General features: G+C 37.0%; 1 long non-coding RNA gene across 1 annotated transcript in view; it reads left to right on the top strand.

Annotated features, from left to right (window-relative positions):
• Positions 1-7,277, top strand: part of LOC143266937 (uncharacterized) — a 31,493-nt gene extending 24,216 nt beyond the window's left edge. Inside the window, exons 2-3 of the long non-coding RNA XR_013041792.1 lie at positions 5,540-5,692; positions 6,948-7,277. This is a non-coding gene — a long non-coding RNA (uncharacterized LOC143266937). The remainder of the gene's footprint in view (positions 1-5,539; positions 5,693-6,947) is intronic.
• Positions 7,278-22,995: the final 15,718 nt, after the last annotated feature.

Raw genomic sequence — 22,995 nt, 5'->3', positions numbered from 1 at the left:
AAAGGGTATGAAATAACAGCATAGTTCTGTAAGAACAGCTCTGAATCTATATGCACCAGATTTTCCAAAGCAATGGAAAAATAAAATGTTTCCCACAGAAAATTTGCAAAGATTTGAATTGAATTGCTAATCAATTAAAAATTGATTAGTAATCACAACTTTTTGAGGCTCTGGAAAATGTGATTTTTTCCTGTGAACTATCTTTTCTTCATTTGCCCTTCTGGAAAATTATTTTGTGTTTAAGTACAAGAGATTGAAATTTTCATTCTAGAGACATGTGTTCTCAATCATCTGAATATTATGTGGTAGTTCAAGTTGCTAGAAATATCACTAGGAGCCGGGCGGTGGTGGCGCACGCCTTTAATCCCAGCACTCGGGAGGCAGAGCCAGGCGGATCTCTGTGAGTTCGAGGCCAGCCTGGGCTACCAAGTGAGTTCCAGGAAAGGCGCAAAGCTACACAGAGAAACCCTGTCTCGAAAAAACCAAAAAAAAAAAAAAAAAAAAGAAATATCACTAGGAATTCTTTCATTTTAAATAAGATTTGAATTGTATTGAGTCACAGAAACACTTTAAAAAAAATTAGATCAACATAGCATGGTAAAAGGAAGAAGTTCAGAGGAGAGCATCCACTGGCCCTCACAACAGGGAAGCTCACTATTTCAATGTGTCCATCAGGAGCTCAGTTCTCTGCTTCTCTGAGGAAGAGCTCAATCTCTGTTGAAAGACTTTCATGTCAGTACAACTTCTCAGGACAATATCCTTCCTGATTAATCCAAATCATCAGGTTTGTGACCCTGCTAGGAATTTTCAGATATCTTCACTTTTGTCAAATAACATAAAACACAAGAGCAATAATGTCCCATTGTTTTGGTGGGTCCAGGTGGCCATCCAAAGGAGGAAATGTCAAAGGCATTTATCAACAGGACAGGTGTCATAGAAGCCACTCAGAATTCTATCTGTAGAAGGGCCGGGAGGAGCTCCCACTGCTGCTGTGCTCACCAGTACCTGAGGAGACACATGAACCCAAGGGTAGGCTTGGAAAAGTGAGTCCTTGGCCTTATGCATCTGCACATCCTTTACATCTTAGGTAGTGTATTGTTCTGAATGAAAGAAATAGATTCATCAATAAGAGAAGAATACTCTTGTTTCCAGTGGAGAAAAGAAACTAGCTAGCAAACATACATATATTACTAAGTATTTGAAATAAACACCTACGTGGGGACTTACTTGTTTAAAAGCATGAGGGAGCATTGGAATAAAATTTATTAAATCAAAACAAATAGCAAATGACTTACAAAACAAATGGTTTTGTTGGCTGGAAAAACACATTACATTTTGGTGTTATTTATTGTACTGAAGAAAAGAATATGTAAACGATTACCTAGAAATATATGTGGATTACTGAAGATTTCTTACATGCACAAAAGATGGTCAAAATCAACATAAATTTTACTTCATTTTCATATAGCTGGCAGTTTGTGTTAAAGGAGATTGATGTTTTGTTATTATTCCAACTGCAGTATATGTTTTTCATACACCTGTTATTAAGCGATACCAGCAGTATAGACACTAAACACATGAACAACTATAATTTGCTATTTCATGTCATTATTTTTAATGAGATAAGTGAAAAGACTTTGCATGACACATAACAACTGCTAAACAGTAAATGAAACCAAGTGGGTAACTGTCACCTTTACTTACTAACATGAAGTTGTGCAAAATCTTAGCCTTCAAGTAATATTCTCTGATCAGAAATATGGGACACAATTATTTTTACCCTTTATCAATACCAATTCACTATTGCTTATTGGTGTGAAAGGAGAGAGGTGAGGAAAAGGAGAGAGAAAGAGAGAGAGAGAGAGAGAGAGAGAGAGAGAGAGAGAGAGAAAGAGAGAGACAGAGACAGAGACAGAGACAGAGACAGAGGAGGGGGAGAGAGAAGAAAATGTTGGTTCAGGGTATAAAGCGAATCCTATATCATGTATGTGCATAGGAACTCAAACACCTACTGAATAAATCAGGACCTGTGCCTTTCCCTCTGAACCACTGGTGTACATTTATTTATTGTATTAGGTTATAGTTTGATCTATGAGCAAACAACATTAGTGATCAAGTACATGTTTGCTACCCCCATAGTTATCTAAATGCTTGTAGGATAAGTGGTATCTTCCCCTGGAGTGTGAGTTCTGACTAAAGCCTCTTAGACTCCTTCTGGCCATGAGGGTGTTCTTACTGAACAACCTTCTTGCATCACATGTTAGTACTAGCTGTCTTTCTGTTGGTGCAATTAATTTTGAATTTGGGGACTTTCTTAAGGAATCTAATGTTATATCTTTGAAATTTTAAATATTTCCTGGATGTTAAATACTCTGACATGTTTTCATATTGAGGAATTTTTATCTATGAGTATTTCCATTTGCTGGGATTATTTTGTGCTTTTTATCTTCAATAATACTTCATATGAAAATAAATGTAGGGCTGGGCGGTGGTGGCGCACGCCTTTAATCCCAGCACTTGGGAGGCAGAGCCAGGCGGATCTCTGTGAGTTCGAGGCTAGCCTGGGCTAACAAGTGAGCTCCAGGAAAGGCGCAAAGCTACACAGAGAAACCCTGTCTCGAAAAACCAAAAAAAAAAAAGAAAAAGAAAAAGAAAATAAATGTAGGACAAAATTAACAGATTTTGAAAGTGAAAGTAAATATTGGCACTACTTAGATGTCATGAGAGGACCTTTAGTGTTGGATGGATACACTCATAGCAAAGTGTAAGGTTTTATGTGCATGGAATAAAACACATAATCTTGTACTCTACATAAAATAATCATGAATAGCTGGGCGGTGGTGGCGCATGCCTTTAATCCCAGCACTTATGAGGCAGAGCCAGGCAGATCTCTGTGAGTTCGAGGCTAGCCTGGTCTACCAAGTGAGTTCCAGGAAAGGCGCAAAGCTACACAAAGAAACCCTGTCTCGAAAAAACCAAAAAAAAAAATAATAATCATGAATATAAATGATTATAGGCTCCAGTGGTTACCATTCCAACTATGTCCACACGAGGTGTGCTGGTTCACTAGTGGGTAACTAAGCAGAAACAAAAAGACTTGGAAGTGGGTTGGGAACACACCCTCTGTAGCCATTTCCAGCTCAAATGATAGACATTAAAGGGGTAGAGATGATAATGCAATGGCTTGATGGTTGGGTTTTTATTAACATGAGAGTTTATGGTGTTGCCATGTGACCATCCAGAGCTACTCTGTTAATAAAATAGTCATTCTATTTATTCTATATAATTAAAACTAAACTAAGGTATTGGAAACATTTTAAAAATTTAAGGTGGCTTTTGGTAATCTTAAGTTATTTTCTAAAGCCTATTTTCCATGCCATCTCATTTCCATCATTTCTCCCAAACAGTTCCTTAGGACCTCAGGAATTCTTTGATGTTAATGTGTCTTTATGAGCAATTGTTTTGTTAATTCCGTCTCTGGTTTTAGTTTTAGACTTCTTATTATAACAAATGGATGATGATTTCTTGAATTCCTTTGGCTTGTACTTGTTATAACTTTGTGAATTCCTGACTTGACTTATTTTCTCTATTTTTGAAAAATCTATGTATGTCCTCAACTGCTCCCTGCCCCCCTTTGCTTTCTGTTAGGACAAACCAATACCTGGAGAAGAACTTGCCATCAGACTGTAGTCCTTTAATAGTTTCTTGCACATTTCACCTCCTCATTTGTTAACTATTTGTGATCATCTGACTTATTTTACAGTGCACTGTCTTATTCTTTATAAATATTCTGTTTAAAGATTCATTTTGGTTTCTTTTTTCACTTAACATACTCGGTATATTTTTTTAAGTATGAGTTTACTTATTAAGAAATGACTTCCATTCTCTTTACGAAATTCTAAGTTCTACCATTTATTTTCTTCACATTTTACAATTAGTATTTTAATGTTCATTTCTGAAAACTGCAGAGACTGGTTCATCTGTGGCTAGGTTTCTACTACCTTTTCTCTTGTCATTCAACTTATTCTTGTGTCTGGAAGTTTCTGATTGAAAAGAAAGTAGGATTTGTAAATATGGAAGACTGTGTCTGAGGAGATGGCTCAGTGGATAAAATGCTTGCCATGCCTCATGAGGGCCTGAGTTCAAATCCCTAGAACCCATAGAAAGGCAGTGCATGATGGGAGTCCGAGACAGGAGAATCCCCTGAAGCTTTGGGCCAGTGAGCCTGATGTCCAAAAATAATGACTATATAATTTAGTCAATTCTTACTGCACTGAATGGTTGAACTCTCCCAATAAGTATTCACCTTGAACCAGCATAAAAGTCAAACTTTTATGTTCACATATACACATTTGTGTTTCTATATAAACTTATAAATCATAACTGTATGCATCTATACATTTGACATTAAATTATTTTTCTGACCTATACCTGATCTTCTAAATGAGTTATCTCTAGCCCCAATACATTACAATAAATGAAAAAAAATTTACTTCACTCACCTAGTTACCTCAGAAAACTGGTACAATTGACTTAATAGCCTTTTTCCATGGTTTGCTACTGTGTCTAGTGAATTAGACTATTGAGTTCAAACTATGAACCTTGAAAAGAGCAGATGATGACTAGAAATTCCTCATTGCCCATAACCATGTAGGGTTTGATGTTCCAGCACATCAAAACTAGAAGTATAATCTTAATGAACAATATTCATTCTACATGGAAATGTATCTCATTAAAATTAGAGCACACTTAAATATTTAAGAGGTGTTTATGAAAATTTACATACATGTTCAAAGCAAATTTTAACAGTATTAAAGCAAATAAGATTATTTTGCCGTTGTTTATCTTGTTCTGTTTTCCCATAAAAAACTCCACTCTGCCAGATATTCAGTTGTTAATTAGGATATCACAGCAATGTGGCTTGTGGCCAGACATTAGGTAACTTTTTCATTTAATTGTAAACATTCATTACATTGTATAGAGTAAATAAAATTGTACCATGTGGGAAAATAAGTGCCATTAATTAAAATAATCATTTCTGTGTTAATTGGAAAACCTCTTTCTAGGCTATGAAGTAAGGGATTTGCCTACATAATTTTAGTTTGACCTCACAATTACCCTGATCTATGAGGAACTATATTTCCTCAGAGTTGCCACTACAGAAGCAAGGAGATTAACTAATTTGCTCAAAATTAATAGCATTTTGTTTTGTTTTTACTCACTGAGTGGGTTTTCAGGACAGAGTCTCAAGTAGGAGAGGCTGGCCTTGAACTCTGGAATCTCCCTATGTGCTTTTGATTAAACAGGTGTGCCACCTTGCTGGCTGATTATTATTAACATCAGTCAGACTTCCAAATTAAATAAAAAGATCAGCCTTAGCCTCTCCCTTAACTTGAGTATACCTTAGACAACTTCTGGCTGTGGCTGCAGGCTTTCCAAACAGATGGGAAACAGAAAATATAACACTTTCTTTATGAAACTTGTAGGTGTGATTCTGTTCTAAGCTTTTGTGACATGCATGTTCATTTTTTTCTTTCAGGAAGTTTCACACTTAGAGTTGCCTTCCTCAAGGCACAGCATCCTCCTGTGTGGACCAGGCTGTGAAATTGAATCAGACAGAAGATGATGCTTCTGAAAGTCTCAGTGAGAAGTGAGCAGTTGATGGCTACATGCTGTAATTTGTGTTTTGAAGGTAAATGTTGTGTAAAAGAATTAGATTGGGATATGAACTTGTATTTTCCTTTTTCTCTAAGTTATAGACAAACATTTGCTTCTACAAGGTACAAATGTAGAGCAATGTGTGTGTGTGTGTGAGTGTATTCAAAACTCTCAAATACACTGTGTAAGTCTATTGGTTCACATTAACAACACCTCTACTTCCATTCAACCATCTAACTCTAAACACACACACACACACACACACACACACACACACACACACACACACACTCACATACATCAAATAGCTAGCGGATAATAATATATAATTTTTTCCCTCTGTAAGATGTTATTTTGGATGCTGAAATCATTGTTAGAATTAATGTCTGTGCTTTATGAGGGGGGTAGTAGCTGTATTCTTCATATGAATACCTTTTTCCCTACCACAACTAAATTTGTCTCACAGGAGTTAGTTTTGCCTTTATATACTCACACATTTATTTACTATGACAGGCAACTAATAGGAAAATCTTAAAGAGGTGGTGACTTTACTTTTAGTTCACCATTTGGGGAATGTAAATTTAAGGCATGGTTCTGTGTTTGAGAGACTACATTATGTGATACATTGTAGCAGAGCTATGTGGCAGGATAAGCTACTCATCTCATGTCAACCAGAAAGATGAGAAAGAGAGAGAGAGAGAGAGAGAGAGAGAGAGAGAGAGAGAGAGAGAGAGAGAGAGAGAGAGAGAGAGAACAATATATACACCTGCAGGACAAATCCCCAGTGACCCACTTCCTCCAACTAGACACTTCTAAAGTTGCAACCCCAGCTACCTGTTCTAATCATGAGCCTATTAGATATCCTTTATATTTAAACTCAGTAAGCTTCTTAGAAAACCTCAAGACATAATAATGAAGAGTAAAGAAAACTGCTACAATTTTTGTAAGCTCAAAATGAAAATTCACTTTGTGTCCAATTAAAGAGATGCAAGGCTATGACTAGAGTCCATGGTAACTTGGAAAATAAAAATTGCATCTACTCAATACAGTATGTTTATTATTATTAATTAAATTAGTATCTGTTCATTTAAATAATAAGATGCCAAATTTTTCATTTCCGTTTAAATTATTGTTTTAAGGAATTCTCATTGTCAAATGTTTCACTGACTACATCTGAGTGAAATAATTCAAATTCGATTTAAATCTAATAGTGAAAATTAATATTACCAGTTCTCCTAAAATATTAAATAAATAAAAAAAATTATTATGTCCTTTATTATATTTCACAGTTGTCATGGTTTTATGAATCACACATGCTAATGATTATGACAACAGAACTCTGAGGGACAGCTTCTAATACTGATATTTGTAATTGGAGCAATGTAAGTTTACTTGTCCCAGTGAGAAAATATTAAATGTGGAGATGCAATATTATTTTTTATTTTCCTCAGACCTACTACTTGCCTTTCTGATCATTCCATGTGAAATATTTCTTCCAAACTCTCATTTCTTGTCCCAAATGTGTACTTCATTTTGAAGGATAGTATGCGTTTTCAGACTGTTTCCAGAAAAGACTGAAAAGTTGCAAAAGGTTCTGTACAGGTATAATGAACCATCCTCTGAGCATAAGAATATCTGTTGTCACCAGAACTGTGACTACTTCAAGATACCCCTGTGGTTGTCTGCGGAAGTTCCCTTATAGGGCAACAGTTGGCCAAGGTCATTGGGCCCTCCCCCTGATATTCTTCCTTCTGCACCTCCTGGTGATTTGTCTTTCTGCCCTGATTGCATGTGGCCTCATGATCTTGGGAAGTGCTACACTATAAAGACTGGAAGAGTTACTGGGGGGCGGGGGGAGTCTTCATCTATGCAGCTATGGGGAAATCATCTTCTATGCTGGGGGTAAGACTTTTTATTGTTATTGCTGCTTTGGTGTCCATGTTATTGAAAGTAAATCCCTTGTCTATAATCTGCAAGTAAACCAATCAACTCATTGTCTACCCAGGTTGGACTTTGCTAGAATTATACCTGGGTTTGTTGCTGGAGCCCTATGAGTAGTGGCTTGCTTATGTCTTCCTACAGATCAAGATCCTTAAACAACTGGACACTGGGGCTGGCTCTCTCTCTCTCTCTCTCTCTCTCTCTCTCTCTCTCTCTCTCTCTCTCTTGGTTTTTTGAGACAGGGTTTCTCTGCGTAGCTTTGCGCCTTTCCTGGAGCTCACTTGTTAGCCCAGGCTTGCCTCGAACTCACAGAGATCCGCCTGGCTCTGCCTCCCGAGTGCTGGGATTGAAGGCGTGCGTGGGGCTCTCTTTTTGTCTTTTAAAATAATTAGATACAAAGCCAGATATTAGTTTCTTATTTCTGGATCTCATTCTTTATATCTGAAATTGATAGTCCACAAGAGTTTCTCCCTGACATTTTGTATATATTTAAAGTACAATGTTCTATTGGGTTGCCATAGCTAGAGGAAATTCTTGCTATTAATCTGTTTATTTTGTAACTCAGAACTTTAGCTGTGCCCAGGTAGAAATCTGAACATTGTATGAGGAATAAATGTCTCAGCCATATGATCTACCCTCAGCCAGAAAGAAATCACACTTATTTTAAGAGAGAATTGCCCTGACTTTAAGGATTTAATATTGGCACATAAAAATAAGTCAGTCATTTGGATTAAGGGAAAACATTTCAAGGCCAGTTTTTACTGGAGAAAGTGGGAGAAGAGGTAAGAGCTGTCAACACTAGGGAAAATCATGTGATAGTGTGGAGGATGGGCGGCGTTCAGTGACTCTTTATATATATATATATATCTTCAACGTGTGATTGTATTACCCTCTGTAATGGTGGTCACATTAACTACAACTTACTAAGACAATAGGAACATAGCAAAGAAAGTCATATATAATCTTAAATACAGCAGAAATTGTGTTAACATAAAAATATGAGACAATCATCATGCTGGTAATAGAGAGATCTCATAGTTTTCCTCTTAGATTTTCTGGTCCCCAAGTCAAAAGTGGAATGCAACATGTTTGGAAGGAAAGCTAACACCATGGACCTCATTTTTTTGATATGTTCTGCTTACACGCCACGAAAGCAATATACCAAGTACTTCTCATTTGATTTCACATCCCCAGATTTACTCTGTAGGTTGAGGACATGGTGTAAAGAAAATAAAGCAATCTTTGGCTCATGAAGTCTCCTTTGCACATTTAATATTAAGACACAAAGCAATTATGGGGAAATACAACATGAAGCTTGGCCAGTTGACTAACTCGGTTTAGGATGGAAAAGATGCCAAGTGTGACCATGTGAGTAGAGATGGTAAGAAGGACCACCCACTGGGCTCTCCACTTCTCTGTGCAGATCAACATGGGACTGGTTCTGAACTAAAAGTGATACCTTGCTAGATCGTGTCCTTTTCACAACTTTACAGATCTAAGGAAGAAACATATTTACTCTACTTTAAAGAGGAAAATAGCTTCAAACCTTAGTATTGGGGAGAATCTATTGCTTTTATGGTTCTAAAAAGTTCACATGTGATAATAGTGTTAATATTATATTCTATGTCTCGTGTTTGAATGCACACTTCTGCTATAAAAATTAAGAAAAATAACAAATGCATGGGAGTTGCCAAGACCACAAAATGTACCATAGAAACTTTGAACTCAGAAGGTTAGACTGATATCATGTATCATTCTTCTTGAAACAACTGACCCTCTCACTGTGTGGTAGGAGGACTTCACTATCCGTGTTTCCTGTGGTCCCTCCATTGTATTTCTGTTGACAGTGTTTTCTTAGGCTCAGCTTTCCTCACTCTAATCTTCTTCCTCATCTTTAACTCTCACCAATAATGTGCTTTTTTCCAGCCAAGGATTGCACCCCTGCCAATTTGTTTCCTGTATTTACAGAGAGAAATTTTTTTCTGTGATAATGGAGACATTATACATCTGCACTTTGAAAGAGCCACAATTCTAATTTTATTCGTATGTGATTATTTGTTTAAACCATATTGTAAATTGCACATGGAGAGAAAAGTCTTTTGCCTCTGTAGAATATTCTTCTTGTTTTTATACTCAAAACTGCATTTAGTCCCATGTTTTCCAATCAGTTTCTTTGTCTAAATATATTTCCTTATCACACAGGGAGGTGAAATATATCAGTTAAATAGATTGGATTCATTATAGTCTTTTCTATTATAATGTTTAGATCATAATTGTCAGTCTAACATATATCATGCAGTCAAGATTTGCAAAATGACAAGATTTAGAAATTCTTGAAATGTGTACTAGCATCTACAGACTCCATGAACATTCACATTTTCCTGCTATTACAAAACCCAGCCTATAAAGAACCTATAATGCAAATCCTCTGAGAAATAAAGTTGACTTATATTTTTTTTCAATAATCACTCTAAACTTTGTTTTCCTCAGGGAACACTTTTGCTCAAAATACTTGTGCAAAGGCATGAACAGAATCTTGACTCATAATGACATGTGAGTTAGGACCAGAGGCTGGTCAGCCTGCTGAGGGATCATCTTGTGGAACCAATGTGTCTAGTCTTTGTACCAGCTATGGACAGAGTTAGAACCCAGAACATCCTAACCCTTACCTCTTGGAGTGACATCCAGTTTCCCACTGTAGCCTCATTCTCAATGTCTTCCTTGATGAATGCAGAGAAACATATGGAGATTGAATCACAGACTGAAAAATTAACAAGTCAATATTTGCCCATGATGGGTCCCTTATCAAGATGTGTTTGTTACTGTCTTTACTCTAACAAAATCTGACCAAAGAGACTTAGAAAGGAAGCATTTATTTTGCCTTATAGGTACAATGAGGGTGCAGTCCATCATGGTAGGAAAGTCTTGACAGGAACAGGAAGAAGCTAGTTAGTCACAATACATGTAGAGTGAGCATGTGGGAGAGATGAATCCTGGCACTCAGTTTTCTTTGTCTTTTTCATTTATTTCTGTACTTCCGTCAATAGGATGCTCCTCCCAATAGTTAATGTGAGTCTTGTCACATCAAGAAGCCCAATCTAGAAAAGTCCCATAGATGTGCCCAGTTTTTCTTCCCCTAGCTGATTCTAGATCCTGTCAAATTAGCCATGACTGTGACTGCTGGCTTTGCCATATGTGGTAATGAGCCCTGCATGCTGAGGCCCACCTGAAATGGCAGTGCTGCATAGAGTTAGCTAGTCTTTAAAGAACATTTTTACCCGTTCAGCTTTGTCCTTTTCCAGGGGTGCTAATCACGAGTGTGGCTCCAAATTGGTTCCTCAGCCTAAAACATTTTTTTATTATTTCTAATCATGGTTCTAGTTTCTTCTTATATTGATGGAGAAATTGCCTGTCTTTTCCCCAGTGCTTTGAATCTTCTTGTAGAGTATATAACCATGCAACCATTCTGAATATTATCTTGGGGTCTTCTTGGACATCCTGTAGAAACAAAAATAGTCCATGGGCAAAAAAAAAGAGCTTCAAAGCAGCTGCATAAAGGGATAGGAGAGCCAGTGCTACCATCTACAGCAAATTCCTTCACTTGAACACTGGGTACATGTGGTTTTATTCTATTTTAATTATCATTCTTTAATCTTTCTGAAGGACATTTGCAGTAGCATGCAAGGTTATTCATGTATATCTCTTGTTAAAGAGAATTTGAGCCCTGCTTTCATAAAGCTTGAATTCCACAATATGGATCTCCTGTAGAAAAAAATATGTAGAGTTATCTAAATGAGGCATCTAACCCATGATTTTTTATTAGTTGCAGAGCTGTTTAACATTCCTCTCCACCAGTAAAAATAAACCGCACAAATTTCATGATCACCACTAATTGTTCTTCTATAGGACTCAAGTTCAGGGCCCAGTACCCATGTAAGGTAGCTCATGAGCACCAGTTCCAGGGAATCCAATGCCCTCTTCTGTCATCCATGGGCACCTGCATACACATTGCATACACATACACACAAATAAAAATAGATTATTTTAAAAGAGGATTCTTAACCACAATAACAAAACCCTGGCAGTTGGCTTCACATGGTCTGTGTATCATTTTCTGTAGAATGGAATTGTTAGTATAAGAGGTGTGGAAAGGGGAGATCCATGGAATTTACATTTGTCCTGAAATGGTGATTAGACTTCATGTATAATAAATGACTATAAAAGTTTTGCATTTTATCACATATGATATGTGATGGAAACATCTGATACACAATAGGGATTCAGTTTAAGAAACAAGGTGTAAATGGAACTAAGATTAATGCAGTGCACAATTCTGACAGTGGGGGTTCTTCCTTCATGGATATGAACAGGTGAGCTGCATCCCCATTACTGATACAATGCTGTATGTGGTAACTAGCTCCTAAAGGACCAGAAAAAATGTTGGGAAACCTGGATATGGATGATGTTAGAAACCTGGTGTGGATTTGACATGCCTCTTTTTAGTATAATCTTCAACACAACATTTATCCTCATGTTCATATCTATTTCAACAACACATTAATTCTGAGTAATGTTGTTCCATGAATATATTAGATTCCAGAATGAGAAAACACTAGATCATGCAAGCAGTTTTCCAATTTTAACACCAGGTCAGTTTTTAGAAATTGTTATTCAGTGATGCTTAACAAGCACTCCCACTGAGCTGAGCACACCAATTAGTTTCTGAACCTTTTCAGTATTTTACTGAAGTTCTATACCAGAATGAAAAGATTGATTTATTACCAATTTTTCAATAAACAACTCACAAACAATAAAATGAGAATATAATTGAAGAAATTTAACTAAGATTAAGAAGCTGCCAGGTGGGCTGGAGAGAAGGCTCAGAGGTTAAGAGCACTGGCTGCTCTTCCAGAGGTCCTAAGTTCAATCTCCAGCAACCACATGATGGTTCACAACCATCTACAATGATACCTTGTGTCCTCTTTTGGTGTGCAAGCATACATGCAGGCAAAATACTGTATACATAATAAATAAAAAAATCTTTAAAAAACTCACTAGAAGCTCTCTCTATTTTAGACACTAACTTGAAGCTTGCACATATCCCATTGACTAGGATATTGTTATCTACTCAAAAGGATGGTCTAGTAGGGATAAGAAGATATGTCATTTAAAGACAAAAATGGTAACAATGTAAGTATGATGCTGTGGGCTTAGAAATGTTGAAGTGTGGTTTAATCTCTAGAGCAGGAAAGGGTCTATAATATAGAGGGAAGACTATGAGCTGGGTATAAGAAAGTGTTTAATTTCAATGAGTTTACAGAGGACACAATTAAGCTTATATCCCAGAACAGGCTAGATCAAAGCTGAGATCACTTTTCTCAGATTCTTTATTTTTAATGCTGATATAGCTGAAAGTCCAATGAGCTATGAACCTCATCCAAAATCTTATTAGCATGCTGAGAGAGATTGTGAATCCTTACCCAATCCTGTTCATGGATTAATAAACTTTGCATTGCATAATTTTACACCCCTGAGTGTGAGGGAGGAATGCTTATGTTTGTGGCATTCCTTCCTTTTTATTAACTATTTAAAACTCTACATTTATTCTTTTTCTGTTCTCCCCCACTCCGTGTAATCCTGTCAAGAAATGGAAACTCCTTTATTTTTAATAAAAGTTACCATGGGAAGAAACACAAGGTTAATTCTACCCAAGCTAGAGAGAAAGGGCATTTTGTGTGGATGCATTTGGTAAAGTTTTTATTTCTGATGGGAAGATAAATACAATGGATCAAATCAAGTTCAACAAAAGAAAGATGGCAGAACCATAAAAACACACAAGTAAAGGTGTGTTGCAAATGTTTGGATTATACAATTTGAGTTTTCTAGGAAAGTTAAAGGTCTATGGGAAAGATACTCAGAACAGGCATTTGGAGCCCCTGTGTCTGAAGATGAAGCCACTCTCCACAGGTATAATTTACTTCTCTTCAGGGCATCTCCTAACTGTTCCTGAGACCCTCTAGTAATGGTGCAGCCACTCAGACAATCCAATTTATACTCCATAAAGTTAATTGATTGTAGATGTTAGTAACATTAAGAAAACACCTTCACAGAAACATGTACATTTTTGTTTAACTGTTCACCATTTGGCTTACAAAATGGCCCCCACATGTTACAGAAGTCATGCTGATGCAAATTCTCTTGAGCTGTGGGAGGTCAGCTGTCATCCTGCAACCATTGGTTTGATTAAAAAATGGCATAATGAAGATCTAGGGAATAAATATAGGAAGAATTTGTACCTTTGGGGACAGGGTTCAGTCACTGACACATTAATCCTCATCTACTTTATGGGTGTATTTGCATGTTTCTGTGCCCATGAGTGTACTGTATGCGTGCTTGACCAGAGGCAGGAGACTAACCTCAGCTCTTGTTCTTCAGGAACTACAAAAGCACTCAAAAGTATTTGAGTGAGGGTCTCTAAATAGCTGGAGTTCACTAAATTGGCTAGAATGGTCTCCCGAATGAGACACTGTGATCTGTCTGTCCCTGTCTACCAGTGCTGAGTTTAAAATCTTTTACCTTCATGCCTGGCTATTGTTTTTTTAATGTAGGCTCTGGTTGACTGAACTCAGGGTCTCATACTTATCAGAAAAGTTCTTCTCTATAATCCCAGATTCTCTAACCCCTTTTATAGAATAAAAATAATTTCTTTAGTCAAGAGACCCTGGTGCTATTAAAACCTGGTGCTTCATGCAGTGAACAGAGTTCACTTACAACCCATTCTAGGTCACCCAGCACAAGCAATTATAAAAAGTTTTAAACTAGAAACACTTGTAAAATTACTATGATTTCACATTTATTTTTTACCCATGAACATTGCTAAGAGCTATAGCAGGAGAGAAATTGGCATATGTATCATTTAAAAATTTGACTCAACAAAGTACTCTTGTCATAATTGGCTTGATATTAGGAAACAGCATACTTTCCAGCACATTATTCCATTAGTGTTCATTGATTTGAGGTCTCTCATTAAATACAAAACTCTGCCTTGGGAACATCTTAATTAGCTAAGTCCAAAGCACTACTAACAGTATGTGGGCAAAACTTGACATTTAAATGCAGAAGTTGGATCTACAGATGAGAGAAAGGAAGATGTAGTGTTTGTCCTTCTGGGTATGTGTTACCTCACTCAATGACTGTTTGCAGCTCCACCCATTTACCTGCAAATTTTTCATTTTAATTTTCCCTTGTAGCTAAATAAAATTATATTGTGTATATGAATTATGTTTTTATTACTCATTCACCAAATAATGGGCATTTAGGCTACCTCCATTTCCTACATATTGTTAATAGAGCAGCAATGAACATGGATGAGTGTTGCATGAATTTTAAAATGGTCTTTTAATAAAGAACCCCAAACCAGATATTGGGGTACATGCTGAAAGATCAGAGAGACAAAGGAACAAGCCACTGTCACATCTTACCTCTAGGACTCCCTCAGCCTGAAAAGCCTTCAGTTCCTGTCTCTCACCCCTTATATACCTTTTTCTGGCCAGCCATCACTTTTTCTAGTGCTGGGATTAATGGTGGGTATGCTTCCCAAATATTGGGATTAACAATGTGTGCCACCACTGCCTGACTCTGTTTCTCTCCTAGGCTGAGTCAATCTCATGTAGCCCAGGGTGGATTTGAATTCACAGAGATCCAGACAGATCTCTGCCTCCTGAGTGCTAGGATTATAGGCATGTACCATCACTGCCTAACCTCTGTTCTTAATCTAGTGGATTGTTCTGTTCTCTGATTTTAGGCAAATTTATTAGGGTACACAATATAATATCACAGATGAGTAGGTATCTCTACAGTAGGATCGAGTCCCATAAACAGTATATGAAGGTTCTTATTTCCCACATCCTTGTCAGGATTTGTTGTCATTTGTTTTCTTAATCTTAGCTATTCTGATGAGGGTAAATGAAATCCCCAAATATTTTCATTTCTATTGTCTAAGGATATTGACATGGATTGCACTACACCTATAAGTTTCTTTTGATCGGGTGGCCAATTTCACAGTATTTCACTCTACCAATCTATTAGCATGGAGAATTCTTTCAATTTTCAGTATTCCTCTATTTCTTTCTTCAGAGAATTGAAGTTTTCATTGTAGAAGTCTACATTTACTTCATTTAGTTTGTTCTAGTGTTTTTGTTGGTTTAAGACTATTGTGAATGGAAATGTTACTCTGATTTCATTTATCCCATGTTTGTTTTTGGTATATTGAAGAGCTATTGATTTTTGTATGTTAATTTTATATTCAGCCACTTAGCTAAAAATGTGGATCAGTCTTCGATGTTTTATGGCAGAGTTTTGGAATTTCTTATAGACCTCAATTTTAATAGCATCCTCTAGACCAAAGAAGCATGATCCTCTTCTTCCCTGCTTGTCCTTTGTTTCTGTGCACTCTAACAAGAAAAGGAAAACAACAGAACCAAGATCTGGCTTGAATTACAGTGTGGTAAATCAATGAGCTTGCTGGAAATTACAAGCCTGTCTCTGTCTCCTGAGTGCTAGGATTAAAGATATGTGTATCACCATGTTCAATTAAATTCCAACGATTTAATCACAATAGCTATCATTCTAATTTATGTTTATCTGATTTCATTTATCCCATGTTTGTTTTAACATTTAGAATACATTAATTTCTATTATTCTTATATACATAAGAACAGTCATTATTCCAGTGGGTTCATTTTTCTATGTTGTATTTACACTGAAAACATACATTAGTTGAAATTCCCATAAACATATCTGTATTTCAGCCATCAGCCAATAATTTTAGGAGAAAAATAAAATTAATAGTGCTAACACAATTATTTATTTAGTTTTATTTTCTGTGTCAGTCAAGCTGCTGCCTGAATCTACCTGTCTTGCTACGATGTATGAACAGACAAAGTTGTGAGAACTAAGGTCCTGAACCACATGTTGTCAAAGGTAACGCTGTTCCTTTCACTATATCTCATCTTGGATGATCGCTTAGATGAAATCACCACACATCAACCAAAATCATTTAGATTTATGTTTTAAAGTGCAGGTTTACAGGACATCAGCTTCCCAATACTGACTCTATTGTACTATTATTTTATCATGTGGTTTGTGGGGATTATCATTCAATTGAGATGGGATTTATCTACACGTGTGCAGAAGGACACCAGTGTCTATCACTGAGGGATTCTCCAGTGTTTCTATAGATGTTTTCTTGGTTTGCTTGTTTGTTTGTTTTCTCTTTGCTTTTCCTTGATGGGCAGAGTCTACTTCTTGGCAACAGAGAATGATTTGTTTGTTCATTATTTATTTTATTCTTATTTACATTGTGAATTACTGAGCTAAGTGTCAAAGCAAATAAAATATCTCAAGTAGCAAATTATTCGGGGAGTAAAACTAGCATCCAAAAATAACAGAACGTGATAGATAAAATACATATAATAAAAATAGTAGGTGCTTTGGAACCAGAGGGGAAGCCAGTGGGCTGTGTTTGAGATGGCCTGATTCCAGACAGCAGAGCCCAACTTGCTCTTCTGCTGCATGTACAGGGGAGGCCAAAAGCCAACATTTGCTTCATAAGTCCACATTCATGTTCCAAAAATAATTTATTTCTTAGGCACTGTAACAAGTCTCTGATTACTGAGGTCTGGTAGATGAAAGCCAAGTCATCACTGGATAGTGTTCTTAAATAATTTAGCAGATCCTTATCTGACCAATCAAGTTGTGAGCAGCACCTTTCCTCTGATGAGGAAACCAATGAGTCCCTGGTAGCTGGTATAGGGTGGAGTTTCCACAGCAGAGCACATGGTAGGAGACTTCACAGAGAAGGAGATTCAGATAACTAAGCATGGTTATCCTGAGCTGCCAAGTGATAAATGGCCCATGAAGGTGTGAATTCACAGCCTGGAACACTCCCATCTAGTAAAGCAATGCCTATGACCTGACTGTGCCATGTGCCAGGCAGTACTTAGCTCTCAGAGACTCTATTGAAAACCAACAGCAACAACAGACCTCCAAAATGCAGAAAATAAGGAACAGAACGACAGCTTTGGATTTTAGTGGTAAGACTAGGTTGTAAAGGCACCTCTAGTGATGACATGCACTGCTCAGCTTCAAACTTTTAAAGAAGCAGAAATATTGAGAGAAATGTTGAAAGGACTGGGGCAGTCTCTAAACCAATTTAGAAATCACAGGTGACAGAACCTATCCTGATTTATTATGATATCAGGTTTTCTTTGATACCCAAATGAGAGAAAGCTATTAGTCTAACACTGTCAACTAATATTCTATATAAACTTAGATGCAAACACTCTTTCTAAGGGAATCCAGTTATATTTAAATTCAATGGTGTGTTGGGAGTCCCTGCTGGTCAGAGGTTGCAATCTACCATGGCCTGGCAGTTTTCTCCAAGATCAGCCACATGAAGGACTGACTATCTCCCCAGTAAGGCTGCCTGCTCTCTACCTATCCTTATCTGGAGGATATCTGTAGACCCGGATGCCTGATTTATCTCATGGATTACCCTTGACATGTTCTCTGCAAACATTTTTTCCACTGCTGACCACATGGTAATTAAGTAACATGCTCTAACTACTTTTATAGGGTTGTGCTGCCATTAACCCAGCATTATGATAGATAGGATTGTGCCACTTAATGCAAATTGGGGTTTGTTCCCAGGCTTCTCAATATTATATATTTCCTATACTCTGGAATAAAGTTGTGTTGTCTCACTGAAGTCATCTTCTGAAGGGCTATCACAGCTGTCTAAATCTTGTTTCCTGCTTCTTCTCCCTCTACCCTCATGGATACATGGCCAATGATCCCAAGCAAGGAGACCCACAACAGTACATCATGACTAGGGACATTTTATTCAGAGAAAACCAGGTTGAGAGCTGGAGGTGGTGGCCTTTAATCTCAGCACTCAGGAGGCAGAGGCAGGCGGATCTCTGTGAGTTCGAGGCCATCCTGTTCTACAGAGTGAGTTCTAGGAAAGGTGCAAAGCTACACAGAGAAACTGTGTCTCGAAAAACAAAACAAAACAAAACAAACAAACAAACAAAAACCAAGGTTGATTTAACTGATAAAAATCATTATTTCACTATGAGTTTAAACAAGATCTTCCTCATGTGTGCATGCTCATCTAGACATCAGTATTGTACATAATTGAGAAACAATGACTGTGACTATTAAATGAGCAAAGGATCTAAAAATGTAGCTTTCCTGGACTTAGGATGAGCCCATGTTCAGTGACTGGTATTACTAGAGAAAAGAAGAAAAGACGAAAGCGACTTAAACACAGAGATGTACATGGAACATCATCAGTTGTGTCCACACTTCATACACTTCACAAAGCAGTTCATACAGAAGTGTTCTGCACTTGAAAAAGGGGTGCAGACAGGATGGCTTCTATAAGCCTGGTAACACCAGGAACTTCCAGGAGTTAGAGTCTCCCCTCAAATGACTAGAAGGATATATCCCCCTAAATACACTGACTTCAGAACTCCAGACTGCAGGAAAGTGCTCTGATAACACATTGACTTCAGACCTCGGGCTTCCAGATCTACAGGAAAATAAAATGTTTTTGTGTTAAGACACTTGATTGTCCTGGGTACTGCATCAGCTACAAGAACACAATAGAAAACAAAACAATCATTGAAATACATTCAGAAGATTAACAAATGGATCACACATCTACAATAAAAAACACCCAGAAAATAAGAAAACATAAATTTCTCAATATATGATTAGTATCTTTAAACAAACAAAAACCCTAATAGCTTCTATGATATGTATTACTGAAAATAGAAAATGTTCCCCCAATTTCATGGAAATTGTTATACATTTTTTTCAGTGTATCCCATTGCATGCATTAATTTTGAAGAATTAAAATGATTTCCTTACATATTTAACATTTTCTCTGTTAATGTAAAATTGAAATAATCTAGATAGCATACATATCTAAGTGAAGTTATATATTTATTCTAATAAAATCATTTAATTCTTATGAATTCGCAATACAAAAACCATTACACATTTTAAGGAAGCCAGTCAAACACCCACTTCCAAACTCTACACATATCAGTTAAATTCCTTAGGGTTGGAATGGCCATTCTGAAGTCATGGAGCTTCACTTAGGGATTTATACTTTTACAATCAACTATAGTTTTATTCATTCTTTATTTTTATGGTTCTTGTTATTCCAATATTAAAAAAGTTCTATTCGCTTATTCAAAAAAAAAACAGAACAAAAAACTATGGTGGATTTGAAATTAGAAGAATAATAACTTTGTAACCTCTTTCACAACTCATCTTTCATTTGGCCAACATTATTAATATTTGAGATAAGTGAATTTATTTATGTCACAAAAGCACTGCATTACATGCTTTACCATTATTTTGAGGTATCTCCTGTAGCTCCAGGAAGCATTTAAAAACATTTGCATACAGGTTTTCATACTGCTATCACAGGCTTTTTCATTTTATAGATACCCTTAGCAACTCAACATGCACAATATAAAATATTTACACAACATTACTTGTGAGGTACTATATTAAAGTAATTAGCAAGGGGTATTTAACAGCTCTAAAGATTAGCAATTGACAGGACTTTGGAAACTAGTGAGGCACAGACTATAATTACTGTTAGGAATAGGAAATAGTTATGGTCCCTTTGAAGAACAATTTTATAACACATACTAACAGCTATAAGAACTTTTATGGCCTTAGGGCTATGAAATCTAAGCAGAACTATACAGTCTAGAGAAATTATTATGCATATACTTTTATTCTTTCACAAAAAAGGAAATCAGTTATATAATATTATACTGTTTTTTATACTAGAAATAACCTATAGAGAAACTGTAGGTCCCATGTTCTTGTTTACTGATGCATATGATGGTTTTTAAATGCTCAAATATTATATAGTTATAAAATATCAAAACTCTATGGACTCTGTTAATGATCAGAAAAGAATGATGAAGTAATTTGTGAATGGGTATATTAGTAATACTATGAATGCTTTGACTTTAAGGAGGAAGATGAGGGTGGGTTAGGGAGCAATATAAAAAAGTTCACCTACCATGTGCAAGATCATGGGTTCATTCCTGGGTACCTTGTGTAATATGAAAGAGTCCAACAGTTTAGAGCCATTCTTGAACATTTCCAGATTCATGGGCAGAAGACCTTGCAGAATGTGCATTGGAGTAGTCCCTTCTTTAAAATCATGTGCAATCACTTATGGATTCATTAAAATAACAGGAATAACCACAGACTCTTGATACATAAATAAGGGTATAGGTGCTATTATTGATCAACAATATGATACAAGAAGAGGAATGCTTTGTGCTTTAAAAATAAAGAAGTCAGAAGATGATTCTCTCTGCCATTCTAGGGCTTCTGTCAGTAGCCTCCATTTCTTATGCTCCACACCTCAAAAGTTTTATACATGAGGTTTGCCTAAAATATTTTTCTCCATATGGGGAAGTTTTATGGTTAGTGCAAAATGGACAATGGCCCACTGAGTCCTCTGCACAAAAGGTTGAACTTTTAGCTATTATTTTTGTTTTTACTCCGTTAAAAGGACTCCTCTTTAATCTTTACATGGACTCTCAACATGTGGTTAGGTTGTTCCCTCATATTGAAACTGCACCCTTACCCGCTGAAGGTACTACTATTTTTACTTTACTACATAAATTAAGAAACCAAGTTTGTAAAAGAAATCCTCATTTCTTTGTGGGTCATGTCAGAGACCATTCCACCTTGCATGGACCTATTCATGATGGCAATCATATCTCTGATCTTCACACCAAGTAACTTGTTCTTAGGGCTATAGAAATAGCTAAGGCAAGCCATAATCTGCACCATCAAAATGACTCAGCTTTAAGATATCAGTTTAAATTATCTGTAATTAGAGTTTGTGATACTTGTCCTGCTCATCTTTATAGCCTCCCTCTGGAAGTAATTCCTAGGAAGCTAATGCCACAACGACTTTTGGCAAATGGATGCCACCCGTTTTCCTTCATTTGGAAAGATGTCTTCTGTACATGGGTGTGTTGACACTTATTCTCATATCATTGTTGTTTCTGCCCACGTGGGAGAAAGACCTATAAAGACATTAAAGAACATTTTTTTTTTTAGCTTTTCATACCTTGACGTGCCAAGAGCATTAAAGACAGAAAATGCTCCTGCTTATCCATCAAAAACCTTCAAATCTTTTTGCAATACTTCTCACTCTCCTACACCACAGACATTCCTTATAACCCCCAGGGTTAGGCCATTGTAGAAAAGTCCCATCAAACATTAAAAATTCAAATTATAAAATTACAAGAAGGGGAATTCAAATACAGCTCTCACCATCATCTTTTGCAACATGCCATGTTAGTGATTAATCACTTAAATATTGATGTTAAAGGTCAAACTCTGATGCTTTGTCACTGGGGCTCAGAAAATGAAACAAACAAACAAACAACAGGAACAACAACAACAAAAACAAAAACATTGGTTAAGTGGGAAGATCTATTGACAAGAAGAGGGTATGCTTGTGTTTTCCCACAGGATGCTCATTCACCCATTTGGGTTCCAGACCTCTTCATGGTAAACTTCCCCCAGCCAACATTTTAACCTTCCCGGTTCCGGCTTCTGCCACCCTTTTATGAAGAAGCCTCTCTACAAAATAGTACACTGCACACAGCTACTCAGCTGCCCAGCCAGCATGATCCCTCTGTATTACAGCTTGTTCCATAACTCCTACGTCTCAATCTGAGAGGTCGAATTCCTAGGAACCGTCACTCTGCATGGCCTCCAACCTGGGGCCAACTAGAAAATGTCGCTGACCGTGCTCGGGGTATGGTACGACAACAAGCACTTCCTCCACCAGCAGACAGCCTTTTCATCGCTATGCTTGCGATCATCGCTGCTCAGGTACTGTTTTTCCTCTAATGTCTGGCTGCCGATCCTTACTGGGCATTACGTTCCTGACCCTCCTTTTCTTCATCCAACTACATGGGACTTTCAAAAGATAAAAGTTGTTACTAACAATACTAAGCTTATGAGAGGAGAAGGCAGTGTCTTTATTTTGCAAAAAAACTTTCATAATATTTCTTATTATAGATATGCTGATACAGTCCCTTTATGCTTTTCAACAAAGAATGATTACATCCCCCGAAGGCTGCTTTTCACTGCCACCACGAACTCTGGTGGCTGCCTCCCCACGCCCCCCTAAGGGTCGTGATCTTTGGAATCTAACCTTTAACTCTGTGGGAAATAAGATCTCAGATTCACCTCCCACAGATTCACCACCCTGTAAAGATTCAAAAATATTAGAAACCATGTGGGATCATGTAAGCGGGACTTCTGGGTTTACTC

The sequence above is a fragment of the Peromyscus maniculatus genome, chromosome 1 (genome assembly GCF_049852395.1).
Source record: "Peromyscus maniculatus bairdii isolate BWxNUB_F1_BW_parent chromosome 1, HU_Pman_BW_mat_3.1, whole genome shotgun sequence".
NCBI classification, from domain to species: domain Eukaryota; kingdom Metazoa; phylum Chordata; class Mammalia; order Rodentia; family Cricetidae; genus Peromyscus; species Peromyscus maniculatus.
The sequence above is the reverse complement of the archived record's forward strand: the minus strand, read 5'-3'. Positions and strand labels throughout refer to the sequence as shown.